Source organism: Phascolarctos cinereus, unplaced genomic scaffold, assembly GCF_003287225.1.
Source record: "Phascolarctos cinereus isolate Bilbo 61053 unplaced genomic scaffold, phaCin_HiC Scaffold_5;HRSCAF=322, whole genome shotgun sequence".
Taxonomy (NCBI): domain Eukaryota; kingdom Metazoa; phylum Chordata; class Mammalia; order Diprotodontia; family Phascolarctidae; genus Phascolarctos; species Phascolarctos cinereus.
In genome coordinates this window covers 258,225,553-258,241,591 of record NW_027555958.1, presented here as the reverse complement: position 1 = coordinate 258,241,591, position 16,039 = coordinate 258,225,553, and the positions used below count along the sequence as shown (strand labels likewise).

At 39.2% G+C, this 16,039-nt stretch overlaps 1 protein-coding gene across 3 annotated transcripts in view; it reads right to left on the bottom strand.

Annotated features, from left to right (window-relative positions):
• The window catches only part of ZNF396 (zinc finger protein 396), a 35,173-nt gene extending 20,198 nt beyond the window's left edge, over positions 1 to 14,975 (bottom strand). Inside the window, exon 1 of one of the 3 annotated variants that reach the window (XM_020966405.2) lies at positions 14,870 to 14,975. The gene's annotated coding sequence lies outside the window, so the exon portion shown is untranslated. Of the gene's footprint in view, positions 1 to 14,490; positions 14,589 to 14,869 lie in introns of those variants that run through there. The other 2 variants (XM_078155740.1, XM_078155741.1) reach the window with 2 other exon arrangements.
• Positions 14,976 to 16,039: the final 1,064 nt, after the last annotated feature.

The window sequence follows — 16,039 nt, the reverse complement described above, 5'->3', positions numbered from 1 at the left end:
TTCTGTCCTTTCCAAAAGGCAAGCAAGCCAGTTCAGAAGACTGATGGAATGGTGCTTCCCTCCTTCCTTGAATGGTGGGGCAGGCCAGGCCCATGCTCTGGAATTATCCAGCTACAATTATTCCCTGGAGTTGTGGGAATTGAAGTCAAACTACCTGACGGCCATTCCTACTTACACCTCATCATTTACCTCAAAATTATCTATTTCTCTCAACTTTCCTATTTCTATTGACCATACTACCATCTTTCTCAGTTACTCAAGTTCATGACCTTGGAGTAATCTTTGACTGTTCCATCAACTTAACCTCCTATATCTAATCAGTTGTTAAATTCTATCAATTCTGGCCCCACAGTATACCTTGCCTGCATGCTGGGTAGACCCAGCCTTCAGCAGTAAACCTCTCCTCTCTCTTTTTTTAAAAACAAATTTATTTGTTTATTTTTAGTTTTCAATATTCACCTCCACAAGATTTTGATTTCCAAATTTTCTCCCCATCTCTCCCTTCTCTTCACCCCAAGATAGCCCGTAAATTGACATAGGCTCAGTTTACACATTCATTTTAAACCTATTTTGAAATTAGTCCTGTTGTAAAGAATTAGAACCAATGGGAGAAAACACGAGAAAGAAACAAACAAAAAAAAGAGAGAGAGAGAGAGAGAGAGAGCAAATAATATGCTTTGACCTGCATTCAGACTCCATAGTTCTTTTTCTGGATATGGACGGCATTTTCCATCTCATGAGTCTTTTGGAGATGTCTTAGATCCTTGCATTGCTAAGAAGAGATAAGTCTATCAAAGTTAATCATCACATAATGTGGCTGTTACTAGTACAATGTTCTCCTGATTCTGCTCACTTCACTAAGCATCAGTTCATATAAGTCTTTCTAGGTTTTTCTGAAGTCCGCCTGCTTATCATTTCTTACAGCACAATAGTATTCCATTACATTCATATACCACATAGCCATTCCCCAAATGATGGGTGTCCCCTCAATTTCTGCCACCACAAAAAGAGCTGCAATAAATATTTTTGTACATGTGGATGCTTTTCCCATTTGTATGATCTCTTTGGGATACAAACCCAGAAGTGGTATTGCTGGGTCCAAGGGTATGCATAGTTTCATAGCCCTTTGGGAATAGTTCCAAATTGCTCTCCAGGACGGTTAAATCAGTTCACAACTCCACCAACAATCAAGTGTTCCAATTTTCCCACATCTTCTCCAACATTTATCATTTTCCTGTTTTGTCACGTTCGCCAATATGATAGTTGTGATGTGACACCTCAGAGTTGTTTTGATTTAGACCTTCTCTCTTCCAAACTGATAGTAGACTTATTTCCCAATGGTTCAAATACTCTTATTCTCCCTAATGATACCAAGTTCCCCACTGCTAAGGACAAACAATCCTTTCCAACTCCAGCTGATCATCAAATCATGCCCATTTACCCCAAACACTACCCCCACCATGTCACACTCCATTTCTGTCCTCCTTTTTCTACCGTGCCCTCTTGAATTCCTTCTCCATACTTAAGAAACTTCCTTTCATCTCCTTTCTCCTTCTATCTTCTGACACTCAGTTCTGGCACTCCCCAGATGATACTGCTTCTCTGGCTATTCTTCCCAGTACTAGTTGCATTTTCACTCATTCCCCTCAACTCACTGGTCCTGGTGAGGGAGTCAGAATACTCCTTTTTCTTCAATGCCATTTCCCGACAACACCTCTATACCAATATACCTCTACTATAATAAATCAGAAACCTCTTTCTTTTAAAGTTCAGTCTATTCCAATCAAAATCATGGTGGCCATTATCTACCAGCTCCCAGGACATTCTCCCAGCTGTCTCAATGAGTTTAGTGCTTGGCTTATAGTCTTTCCTCCTTGACTTTTGCCATCATACTGGGGGACTTCAACATACATGCTAATGTTGTCTCAAATACCCTAACTTCCCAGTTTCTCAATCTACACAACTCCCATAACTACTATTTCATCTCAATTGTATAGTCATACCCTTGAACTTACCATCACCCATAAATGTTTCACTTCCATGTTCAAAAACTCTGAAATTCCCTTACCTGACCATAATCTTTCACTGTTTCATCTTTCCCTGTATCATACTACCTCTAATTCCATTGTTTTTTTCCTAATCTCTTGACCCTTCATCACTTCTTTCTCAGGCTATAACTCATTTCATAATGGCTACCCTTTTTTTCCTTTCCTAATTATGATACCTTGTTAATAAACAAGTTCTATCTTCTACTCTTGAATCCACTTTTCCCTTGTTCAATGGCAGCTTATGCCTTGCTAAATTCCAAATCTAGATTACCATCACCATATGCTTCTGCATCTACTTGAATGCTACTTAATGGAACTAAAGGAAGTCATGAAACCATGTTGCCTCAGTAAACTACAAATTTGTTATTTAATTTCAATTGGTTCCTCATTTCTGTAAGGAAATCCACAATCCTTCTACCATTTCCTAACCAATTCTTTATCCCACTCAACTCAGCAGCTGTTCCAAACTTTCTCTTCTTTGTCTACAAAACACTTCCTCCTGATACACTTTTAGCTAAGGACCTTGACTTTTATTTCACCCCAAAATTGAAGCCATTTATCAGGAGTTCCCTTTTCTCCTCATTTCAAACACTATCTCCTCCTTCGCTATAATCATTGATTGAAAAGGTTGCCTTCTTCCACTGCCAAGCCCTCTACCATGATCTCATCCCCTCCCATATTCTCCAGAAGATTACCTCTACTTTCATCTTTCTCACTGTCTTTCTCTAACTGGTTCCCTCCCTCCTGCCTACAAAAATACCAAATTTCTCTGCTATTCTTAAAAAAAAAATTTAATAACGAAATTCAATAATCCAGTGATTCATAAACAAAAAAAAACCCACTATAAATTACTTAGCAAAGAACTATTTGATAAGAAGTGCTGGGAAAATGGGAAAGCAGTCTGGTAGAAATCAGGCTTAGACTAATATTTTACACCAGGGTTGTCAGACTCAAATATAATCCTTCAAAGAGCTGCATATTGATTTGGAAACTACAAATTAACATTATCTATTTTGTATTGTATTTTTATTTATTTTGCTAAATATTTCCCAATTACATTTTAATCTGATTCTGGTATTTGACACCTCTGTCTTGTTCAATATTAAAGACTATACTATAACAAGTTAGAAGGGAAGCAGATTGGATACCTTTCATAGCTATTGGTAGAAGAGGTATTCTTAACCAAACAAAGGCCAGAGGTAATAACAAAACATAAAATATGTGATTATATGAAACAGAAAATCTTCTGCATAAACAAAATTAATTCATGTAGGATAAGAAAAGCAGCAGTCAAACAGAAAAAAAAATCTTTGCATCAAATTCTTGAGATACATCAACAAACGTTTACCAACTATGTTTCAGGCACTGTGCTAAGTGTTAGGTATACAAAAATAAAGGAAAACAACAACAACATGGCTTCTGTTCTAAAGATGTTTATGTTCCTTTTTTTTTTTAAAGTTTATTTAATTTTCAGGTCCAAATTCTCTTCCTCCTACCTTCCCCCTACCCCTTAGGCCCCCTCATTGAGAAAGCAAGAAAAAAACCTACTACAAATATGTACATCCAAGTAAAAGAAATTCCTGCATTGGCCAGGTCCACTCCCACCCCAACCCCTTCTAATCAGAGTCTATATTTCTCTACCTAAAAGTAGGTGATATATTTTATCATGAGTCCCCTGGAATTGTGGTTGGTCATTGTGCTGATCACAGTTCAAAGTCTTTCAAAGTTGTCTTTATAAGGGGCAGCTAGGTGGCGCAGTGCATAGACCACCAGCCCTGAAGTCAGGAGAACCTGAGTTCAAATCCAACCTCAGACCAAACACTTGGCACTTAACTAGCTGTGTGACCCTGGGCAAGTCACTTAACCCCAACTGCCTAACCTCCTCTCCACAAAAAAAATCAAGCAAAGTTCTTTATAACATGGTACCTGCATAAATTACTTTTATTGTATAGATTATTCTCTTGGACCTACTCACTTTGTATTTAGTATCTTCTTGGATTTTTCTGAAATCATTCCCTTAATTATAATATATAATAATAATATAAAAATAGCACAATAGTATTCTATCACATTCACATATCAGAACTTGTTCAGCCATTCCCCAATTGAGGGGTACCTCCTCAGTTTCCAATTCTTTGCCACCGCAAAAAAAAAAAAGTTGCTATAAATATCTTTGTACATATGGGTTCCTTTTCTCCTTCTCTGATCTCTTTGTGGTATTACTCAGTCAAGGGGTGTGCACAATTTAATTGCTTTTGATTCCAAATTGTTTTCCGGAATGGTCAGGCAAGTTCATAGTTCCATCAACAGTATATTAATGTACCTGTGTTCCCAATTCCCATTTAGCATCTGTCATTTTCCTTTTTTTGTTATCTTTGCAATCTGATGGTATGAGGTGGAACCTCAGAGCTGTTTCAGTTTGAATTTGTAATTATTAGTGGCTTATTATATTTTTTCATATGGCTACTGATAGCTTGGATTTCTTCCTCAGAAAATTGAGGACACTACTGGAGCTGATGCAGGACTTTTTGGGAAGGGAGGATGCCAGAGGTACAGCTGGTAAAAGAAATGAATGAGGAAACAAAGCTTTGAGCTTCTGAGCCTATCAATTTATTAAACAATACTTGCCAATTGCTTAACAAATTAGGACCAGGCCCCTTCCTCAACTTAGGGCTGGACTCCAAATACAGAGGGAGACAGATTTTTATACATTAAAGACCAATTAATCAAATAAGGAATAATTAACTAGGATACAACATTAGGTAATCTGATTTCTACTTGGAGGAAAGATTAGGGACTTTCCAAGATGGGAGGGGGAGAGCAAATAGATCTCTTTTTATTCAATTATGGGTCTAGTCCCATTTCTGTCCTGTGAGAAAATTTTATTCACTTGTGGGAATTGTGAGAGGACTTTGTTGCATTTTTTGACACTCACCTTGCATGGATAGGAAGCTGGACCACCTCTACCTGCTGCTTAGAGACCCTTATCTTAACTACAGACCTATGTTATGCTGATCAAAAACTAAGGAAGTCAGAAGTAAGCAATAAGAAAAATGAGAGAGTAAAAAAGACTGAAAACCCAAAAGATTCCAGGAAGAAGAAATCTCAAAGACCTTGAAATAAACTGAACCTACAGAGGAGTGGGTGAGGAAGAGCACAGAAAGACTGAAAAGGAGGTCGTACTTTGGAAGTGGGAGAGTTCCACTGATGAATGCTCCCACAGGTAAAGGGAAATGAAGACTTTACATTGTATGACATCTAGGAGTTTTGGTGCCTGAACAGTCTATTTGTGAAGGCAGTGGGGAATTGGAACTTCGGGGGACAACTGGCAGGAGCTGTCAACTGGGATAACTGGAGGAACGGCGGACCACGGACCCAAGAATAAGATTTCCAAAAAAATGTAGGAAAATAACAAGAAGAAGCAATAGATCAGTATGGGTAGGGAGGTACATTACCATGGGGCAGAATCCTCTTTGACACCAGCAATAATTGGCACTGTTCTGAGAAAAGTACAATGGAAAAAGGGAATCCATGGCATAAGCCCTATAAGGTAGTAGAAAGAAGTGCCAAGAGGGCAGAGCTTAGAAAAAAATGCCTTAGAAATTTTGATTATATGAAGAATACAGAGAAAAGTAAGAGACCATACGATAATAGGAGTCATGAACAAAAGAACTAGGGTCTAGAGAAAACAGAAAGAGAAGATGGATAAGGAAGAGTGAAAGAAATGCTTTCTTTCCAAAAGGGGCACAAAAAATTAAACTAAAAAAACCAACAAAACCCTAATGAACAGGACTAGCTAAAGGGGAGGAGAGGAAGGGAAATCTAACTGACTGAGAAGAAAAAAGAATAGATGAAAATATATAACAGATAAAAGCAGGATAGAGGAAATAATAAACAAAACCCTAAAGGAAAACAAGGAGAGCCAGTGGGAACAAGGCTACCTTAAAAAAGTATTAAGGTAACTGAAAGAACACAATACTGTGATTACAGCAGAAAAGGGGGAAAATCATCACTTGGGGAAAAAAAAAAACAACAGTTTTAGAGATAGATGGAAGAAAATATAAACTTAAGATTTATGTGAGCAAAGTAAAATGAGCAGAACCAGGAGAACACTATACACAGTAACAGTAGTATTGTATGATAATCAACTATGAATGATTTAGCTAATCTCCAAGACAATTCTGAAGGATTTAGGATGAAAAATTCAGACTCCATCAGTTTTTTTAGGTGGATAACCTAAAAAGAAAAAAACTGATGGAGTCTGAATACATATTGAAGTATACTTTTAAAGCTTTATTATTATTGGGGGTTTTTTGCAACAAGGCTAATACGGAAATGTTTTGTATGACTGCACATGTACAAACTATATCAAATTGCTTACCTTCTCAAGTAGGGGAAGTGGAGGAAGGAAGGCTGAGAATTTGGAACTCAAAATTTTAAAAAACAATGCTGGAGGGGGCAGCTAGGTAGCACAGTGAATACAGCATTGGCCTTGAAGTCCAAAGGACCTGAGTTCAAATTTTACCTCAGACAGAACATTGGACACTTACTAGCTGTGTGATCCTGGGCACTTAACCCTAATTGCCTAAAAAAAAAGAAAACAAAGCAAACAAAAAAAATCCAAATGCTGGGGCAGCTAGGTGGCGGCAGTGGATAGAGTACCAGCTCCGGGGTCCTAAGGACCAGATTTCAAATCCAGCCTCATACATGTATTAGCTGTGTGACCCTAGGCAAATCACTTAGCTCTGATTGCCTCCAAAAAAAAAGAGAGAGAGAGAAAGAAAAATGTTAAAAATTTTTGTTTATGTGTAACTGAGGATAAAATAAAAATTAAATTGCTCATTAAATATGCCATTCTACTTCTTGATATGTGTCTTTGTATAGGCTGTCTTTGAAGCCTGGAATTCTGTCCTTACCTCCACATCCTAGAATTCAAAGCTCTGCACACATGCCACCACTTATAAAGAGGCCTTTGCTGATCTGCTCACCACTCTGGCCCCTCCCCAATTGTTTTTTAAAAATATATTTTGTATTTACTAATCTGCCAGTTCCCCTCAACCAACCCAAACTGAATGTAAAGTCCTTAAGGGCACAGACTATTTCATTTTTGTTGTGACTAGTAGAGGGCCTGACACACTTACTGTATGTTTGTTGAATGGAATTTAATTACATTGAGAACTATATGACCACTGAAATGCCTACAAAGATGAAGCTGGAAGGGATTTTAGTGACCAACCTCTTCATTTTACAGATGAAGAAGCAGAAACACGGAGATGTAAAATGATTTGGTAGTTAGTAGCAGAAGCAGTTCTCCTAAACAGAAGTCACCAAACTCCCAGTCCAACATTCTTTCCACTATATATTGAGGATGGTTTCAAATGTCCTTCTTTTCACTCTTTTCAATTCTTTTACTTTCCTCCCAACAATATAACTCATTAATTTCTTCTGACTTCTTTCATCTGTCAGGGGGAATTCCTAACATTGAAATGTCTAGGCAGCATTTCTAAGCAGTTCCTAAGATCCTTATATAGTTAGAACTACAGTAATTTCCAGAGAATTCTGAGGAACTAAGGGGTCCAGCCTATACCTGAGCCCACTACAGGAAGTTCATTCTTCCCCTCAAAGCTACCTGATAGATATCTGTGATACATATAAGATCACTGGATGGTGTTTTTTGGGTCTCAGAAAACTGTTGCGCCCCATTCAGCCACTAAGTTACCCAAAGTACATAAGCCTACCAGGCCTCAAGTACTCTAAGGAGGAGGCAGAGTCAAGAAGCCAGAGACTCACCTGAACTCTCCCCTAAACCCCTCCAAATACCTTTAAAAAATGTCTCTAAACAAATTCTAGAGCAGCAGAACCCACAAAAAGATGGAGTGAAACAAATTTCTAGCCCAAGACGACTTGGAAGGTCAGCAGAAAAGGTCTTGATGCACCAGGGTGAGAGAAGAATGTAGTCTAGCATAGGCTGTGTCAGCATAGACTGGGCCCCAACAAACCCGGAGCAGGCCTCAGAGTGACTGAATTGCTGGCAGCAGTGGTGGTCTCCAGACCTCTCGGCCCATAGACACCAAAGACAATTTAGAAGGTAAGCAGGAAAGGTCTGTTGCAGCTGGGTGAGAGTGGAGTTCAGTCCAGAGTAGGCCACAGAGCACAGCCCTGGCCCCAGCAAATCAGGAGCAGGCCTTGGGAGTGACTGAATCAGCAGGGGCAGCAGCTGCTTCCACAGCTCTCAGCCCACAAATAGTAATGGGGTCAGAAGATTACAGGGATCTTTTTGCTAGCACTGAGGCAGGACTCTGTTGCTTTGCCCATACCTGAATCTGGGTTGCAGTCCTGGGTGGCAGGAGTGAGCACTAGGGTGAAGAGGAACACTAGCATAACAGAGCTTGCAGTCACAGTGCAGGAGGAACCCTTCTCATAGTTCTAGGGCAGAAAAGAGGGCTTGTGGTCACTCACAGACCAGAGCGCAGGCCAGAAGAGTAGTAAGCACCTCTTCTTAGGTCATACCACCTTGGAAGAACCGAAAACTTACAGGTTCCTAGAAGTATCTCTGACAACAGCTACACAAAACCCCTGAAGTTTGGGATAGGGCACCCTTCACACTGGAAGCAGAGCCCTACCTTAACAAAGTGTTTAAAAGTCAAGTAGTTGGCTGGGAACATGAGCAAACAATGGGGAAAAAAACTCTTGACTACTGAAGGTTATTATGTTCACAAGGAATCAAAACATACTCAGAAGAATACAACAACATCAAAAGCTCCTACATCCAAAGCCTCCAAGAAAAATAGGAATTGGTCTCAGATAATGGAAGAGCTCAAAAAGGATTTTGAAAATCAAGTAAGAGAGGTAGAGGAAAAATTGGGGAAAGAAATGAGAGTGATACAAGAAAATCATGAAAAATGAGTCAACAGCTTGGCAAAGGAAACACAAAAAAATACTGAAGAAATTAATACCTTGAAAAACAGACTAGCGCAAACAGTAAAAGAGGTCCAAAAAGCCAATGAGGAGAAGAATGCCTTAAAAAACAGAACTGGCCAAATGGAAAAGGATGTCCAAAAGCTCACTGAAGAAAATAATTCCTTAAAAACTGAATGGAGAAAATGGAAGTTAATGACTTTATGAAAAATCAAGAAACAATCAGACAAAACCAAAAGAATGAAAAAAATAGAATACAATGTGAACTATCTCATTGGAAAAACAACTGACCTGGAAAACAGTTGCAGGAGACATGATCTAAGAATTATTGGACTTCCTGAAAGCCATGATCAAAAAAAGAGCTTAGACATCATATTTCAAGAAATTATCAAGGAAAACTGCTCTGATATTCTAGAAACAGAAGGTAAAATAGAAATTGAAAGGATCCACTGATTTTGAAAGAGATCCCTAAATGAAAACTCCCAGAAATATTATAGCCAAATTCCAGAGTTCTCAGGTCAAGGAGAAAATATTGCAGGCAGCCAGAAAGAAACAATTCAAGTACAGTAGAGTCACAGTCATGAGAACACAAGATTTAGCAGCTTCTGCATTAAAGGACTGAAGGGTTTGGAATATGATAATCCAGAGGTCAAAGGGGTTAGGATTAAAACCAAGAATCACCTATCCAGCAAAACTGAGTATAATCCTTCACAGGAAAAAATAGACATTCAATGAGATAGAGGACTTTCAAGCATTCTTGACGAAAAGACCCAAGTTGAATAGAAAATTTGACTTTCAAATATAAGACTTAAGAGAAGCATAAAAAGGTAAAAAGTAAAGGGAAATCATAAGGGAGTTAATAAGGCTGAACTGTTTATATTCCTACATGGGAAGAGAAATTTGTAACTCATAAGACCTTTCTCATTAGTAGGGTAGTTAGGAGTATATTTAGACAGAGGGTACAGGTGTGAGTTGAATATGAAGGGATAATATCTAAAAAAAATTAAGGGGTGAGAGAAGAATGTAGTTGGAGAAAGAGAAAGGGAGAGGTAGAATGGGGTAAATTATCTTGCATAAAAGAGTCAAGAAAAAGCTTTTACTTTGGAAAGGAAGAGGGAGGAGGTGAGGAAGTGTGAGTAAACCTTACTCTCATGAGAACTTGCTCAAAGAGAAAATAACATACACACTCAATTGGGTACAGAAATCTATCTTATTTACTCTATAGAAAAGTAGGAGGGGAAAGAGATAAGAGAAGGGAAGGGGGTGATAGAAATGAGGACAGATTGGGGGAGAGGGTAGTTAGAAGCAAAACACTTTTAAGGAGGGACAGGGTGAAAGGAGAGAAAGAATAGAATAAAAGGGGGGAATAAGATGGAGGGAAATAGCAATAGTAATCGTGAAAAAAATTTTGAAGCAAGTTTCTCTGATAAAGACCTCATTTCTCAAACATATAGAGAACTGAGTGCAAGTTATAAAAATAAGATCCATTTCCCAATTTATAAATAATCAAAAGATATGATCGGTTTTCAAATGAAGTAATCAAAGCTATCTACAGCCATATGAAAAAATATCCTCACTATTGACTGAAGAAATGCAAATTCAAATAATTCTGAGGTACTACCTCATACCTATTAGATTGGCTAATAGGACAGAAAAAATAAGTGAGAAATGTTGGAGGGTGTGTGGGAAAAAATAAAACTTTAATGCACTGTTGGTGGAGTTCTAAACTGATTCAACCATTTTGTAAGGCAATTTGGAACTATGCCCAAAGGGCTATAAAACCATGCATACCCCTTTCACCTAGCAATACTACTACTAGGTCCATATCCCAAAAGAGATAAAAAAAAAAGGAAAAGCACCTTTATGTACAAAAGTATTTATAGCAGCTCTTTTCTGGGGGAAAGAACTAGAAGTTGAGAGGAAGCTCATCAATTGGGAAATGGCCCAAACAAGCTGTTCATACCCTGGTAAACTGTCTCAGCAGAGAGGCTAAACCAAGTTGAGGGTAACCAACGGGCTTCAAACCTGTTGGTGAGTGAGGGGGAATGTCTACCCCAAGCACGGGAAGACATTCCCCAGCAAAATGGGCAGATGAGAGCAATTTGTTCTAATGGGCATGAACGGAGCTAAAACAGGAAGTGTGGAATATTTACAGCTCAGTCAGACATCAAAGACACCAAAGTCATCCATTGCATTTTGGGTTATTATCAGTCATCTTGACTTTTGTCCTGCCACTGAACTTCAGTGACTCAAGAAGAGAGTCAGGATGACAACTCTGTGCAACTCTGCCTCACTTAAATCCAATTCATGTGCAAGGCAAGATATCACAGTGATGTCACAGGTCTGCTTTGAAAAACAAAGGATGAACAAGAAGTTTCTCTATCCTAAAGTCCAAGGATGAATAACAAGGAGAGGGTGAAAACTAGGGAGAGAAAAGGGATGATTGAAGGAGAAAGTTCATAGAGAAGATGGAAAGGAATGGGTTCAAGAATCTAAGTAGAAGGGTTAGCATTGGCTGAGGTTTAGTTATATATAATGCACTAATGATAATATTGTAAAAATATTTGTCAGGGCAACATTATGCAAAATATATCTATCTATCTAATGAATGTCACTAGAGATTTGTGAAGTCCCTTGGAAGGGGATAAGAGGAGATAACTGCACTCTTTGTATCCTCAGTTTTCTCACCTATAAAAATAGCTATATTGATATTTAATGTTCCCTTCCTTATAGAATTGTTGCAAGATCAAATAACATAGCACATATGAAAATTTCTAAGATATACACATACATAGAGGATTATCATTATAAAATAATTTCACAGTGAAATGGGTGGTGATGTTTAAATTCAAACGACAATCACTGACCAAGTTTTAATTAGTGCAGTATTCCACTGTTACTTTTTGTATGCCCCGTAATTGCCTTTTGTACTTTAGCCTTGCTTTATTTAAACCATAAAAAATGTGAGAAATCTTAGGGAAGGCATTAGAGTATATTTTGCTCTATTCAGGACCATCTATTCACCTGGTGCCTTCATTTCTTCCTTTATTCTTAATTCTTTGTGATCAGGCTTCCAAACTCAATTGAAACTGCTCTCTCCAAAGTTACTAATGAACAATCTTCTAATTGCCAAATCTATTAGCCTTTTCTTAATCTGCATCCTCCTTGACCTCTGCAATATTTGACAATACTGACTAATCTCTTCTGGATACTCTCTACTCTCTGACTCTTCATGGCATGTCTTAATTCTTTTACCTTTCTGACCTCTCTTCAGTTTCTTTTGCTAATTTATTATCCCTGTCATGATCACTGACTGTGGGTATACCCCAAGGCCTAGGCCCCCTTCTCCCTTCTCTTTATACTTTCTGTCTTGGGCACAAAGCAGTTAGAATACACATGTGTGTATACATATACCTACATATATATACATATACACATACATGTACATATATGTATATGTAGTGCCTATGCTGGGAATACAAAGAAAGGTTTAAGACAGTTCCTGCCCTCAAGGAGCTCAAAATTTAATGTGGGGGACAACACATAAAAAGAAGCTGAAAGGGGAGGATGGCAGGGAATGATGAAGTCTTGCAACTTCATGAAGTCACACAAGTTCATCATACTTCCCTCCATCTTTAGACCCCAAGGGCTCTAAATTGGCTGTCTCTCGTGTCCGTAATGTACTTTCTTCTCACCTCTGCCTCTTGGAATTCCTGATCTCCTTCAAGATTCATCTCAACCTTTCACATGAAGCCCAACTGCAAGTATACGCCCTCACAAAACTATGTCGTATTAATTTTGTACATATTCTGTATATATTTTATATGACACTATCTCTACTGGAATGTAAGAGTGGGAAATTATCTTAGGAGGTATGAGTTTCTGAATTGATTTTATCTTGTAGAATGATGAGTTTCTGGTGAGATGATGAAGGTAAGGAAAGATTGTGGGTAGGAAATGATCTTGGTAATCTCACTAGTGCCCATGTGTTTAATGACTATTTCTATGCAGGTGATTCTCAGATCTATATATCCAATCTTAAAATCTCTCCTGAGCTCCAGTTACACATCTGCCTGTTGGACATTTCCACCTAGATGTCCCATAAGCAACTCACACTCAATTTATCCAATACAGAACCCACTATCTTCTCTCCCCCTGACCCCCCAGAAAGTCCCCACCCTTTTTCCAATTGCCCTATTAATGTCAAGGGCACTACTATCCTTCCAGGCAACCAAGTTTCCCACTTTGGCTTTATTCTTGAATCCCCCCTCTCTCTTACCCCATATATGTAACTAGTCAGAAGCTGTGGTTTTTATCTCATCAACATATCATACCCTCCACTAGTTCAGGTCTTACTCATTTCTCATCTTGGTTTCTCCAATAGCCTACCATTTATTTAGCCTTTTTGACTCAAGTCTTTCCCTATTCCAATTCACCCTCCACACAGCTGCCAAAATGATTTTATTAAAGTGCAGGTCTGATAATGCCACCTAACACCTCCCTCAATTTATTCCAATGGTTACCTATTGCCTTCATGATCAAATATAAAATCCTTTGTTTGACATTTAAAGCTCTTTACAACCTGATGCTTTCCTGCCTTCCCAGATTTCTTAGATTTGACTCCATACTCCATGATACAGCTTATCATCACATTTCACTCCATCTCCAGGCCCCAGTGCCTTTAAATTGGCTGTCTCCCATCCCTGCAATACACTCTCTGTCTCTTGGAATCCCCAGAATCCCTGATCTCCTTCAAGATTCATCTCAACCTTTTACATGAAACCCAACTGCTAGTGCACTCCCTCACAAAATTATCTTGTATTAATTTTGTACATATTCTGTATATATTTTATATAACACTATTCTCCATTAGAATATAAGATTCTTGAGTGCAGGAACTGTTTTACTTTTTGTGTTTGTATCCACAGGGCTTAACAAAGTGCATGTAACAGGAGACTAATGAATCCTTGTTGATTGATTGATCTGTGACTCATATTTGAATTTCTAAAACTTCCTCAAGCTCCAATAAGGAATGGGAACAAACCACAGGAGCCTAGAATGAACCCTTGTCAGTAGAAAGTCTAGAAACCATATTCCCCATTCCTAATTCTGATACCTAACCCTGTCAGGCCCCAAGGTTTCTGGAGAGGGTGGGTTCTTGTTCTAACACTTTTTTCAGGAAACACTTCCCCTTTTCCTTGTTTTCCTTTCCTCTTTTAGATGTTAATAAGTGTCTGGACTAGATGATCTTTTAGTCCAGTTCAGCCCTAAAATTTGGATTCTAGGATTCTTCACAATCTTGTAACCCCACAACTCTGTAAATATGTTAATGATCATAGAGCCAAGAGACTAATGGTGAAAGGAGGCAGGGGCTGGGATGCCAAAATAACATTTCTTGAAGTAACAGGACACTGTGGGATTTCTAATCTTTGATGATGCAAAAGAAGATGGACTAATCCCTTTGGTGCCACGGGTAAAATGTGGGGAGTCCCAGTGGTTTTGAGGTCCCTAGGCCCGTACTCACCTCTTATTCCAAGAAGACCCTTTGAAGCGGCAGCCCTAGTATGCACTCGCCCTACCTGGACTACAAGTCCCAGAAGTCCCCACGCAGAAGTCCCCAATTACAACCCACCCCACCCAGAACAACGTCCAGAATCCTCAGCGGCAAGCCCAGGTTCTCAAAGAAGCTGATCTTAAAGAGAAAAAAAGAAGGGGGGAGGTATGTCTGGACTGCCATGGAGACACACAGATTTAGTCCTTTCTCGGCCCCTTCTTGAGCTTCTCCTTGGAAGCCTTTGACTTTAGGCTCATAGGATTCTCTCCCGCTACCTACAGAGAATAAGAACGATGCTTCCCCGGCTCAGCCGCACAGTAGACCATCCACACCCACTCCTCATTCTCACCTCTGGCCTATGCAGGAGGCAGCTCAGTTTTTCTACGTAGAAAGACCTCCAGAAAACGTTCTCCCAGAAGTAGCAGTGACTATTTACTTCCGTTTCCAGGTCAGCTTGAACTAGAGTGGGTTCCGATGTTTGCCGTAGAAATGGGGGCGGGGAATTAAGTTTAAACATTTTAGTTCTCCCACTGTGTGAGAAACTGCAGCTGGGGATACAAAAATGGATACAACCATTGCACTTAAGGAGATTACAATCCAATAGGAATTAATACATGTACGCAAATAAGTATAATGCAAGAGGGTGTGTAAAAGGCAGAACCAAAAATGTAGGAAAAGCTGAAAAGGGAGAAAGCATGTTTAGCTGGAGGCGGGCTCTGAGAAAGCTCCCAGAAAAGGCGTAGGGAAAGGCTTGTAAAAATGCCCTTCAAGTTCAGGATAAATCTGGGGGAACAGCTTGCCTGGAGAAAGGAGTGGATACAGGGAAATAGTGTGAAAGTTCAACGTAAGCTAGATTTTGGAGGGCCATGAATGTCAGGCTATAGGTAGTCACTGAAAACTTTGGCAGATTGGAGAGGGGAGCGAATGAAGGTGAGAAGACCAACCAGTAGGAAACTACTACAATAATCCAGAGGAGATGTGTGAACTACAGTAGTGATTGTGTGAATTGATTTAAAAAAAAGAATGGGTGTGGGAGATATTGTGGAGGTAATATTGATGAGAACTGGCAAAAGATACATGGGATGAGGGAGCAAAATGTTGAAGATGTCTGTTGAGACATTGGGGGGGATGATTGGGGGGGCGATAGAGAATCCATTAAGAGAAGTTGAGAAGTTTAGAGAAGGAGCATATTGGGGGGGGGTGCAGATGATGTTCAGTTCCTCTTACTCTCTTAACTCAGCAGTACAACTCTGTAATATGTCATTCAACTGAAACTGCCCTCTCCAAAGTTACCAAATATTCCCTCAATCTTCATTCATTTCTGAGGAGGACCCTTAGAGGTTATGCTCTGCAGCCTTTAATGCTGTGAGTCTTCCTCTTCTCACTAAGTTTTTGTGACACTTCTCTGTCCTAGTTCTTCTACCTGCTTCTTTTCAGTCTCCTCTGCTGGAGCTTCATCCATATCATACTCTCTAAACTCCAGTGTCATCCTGGGCCCTCTTCTCTTTTTCCTCTACAG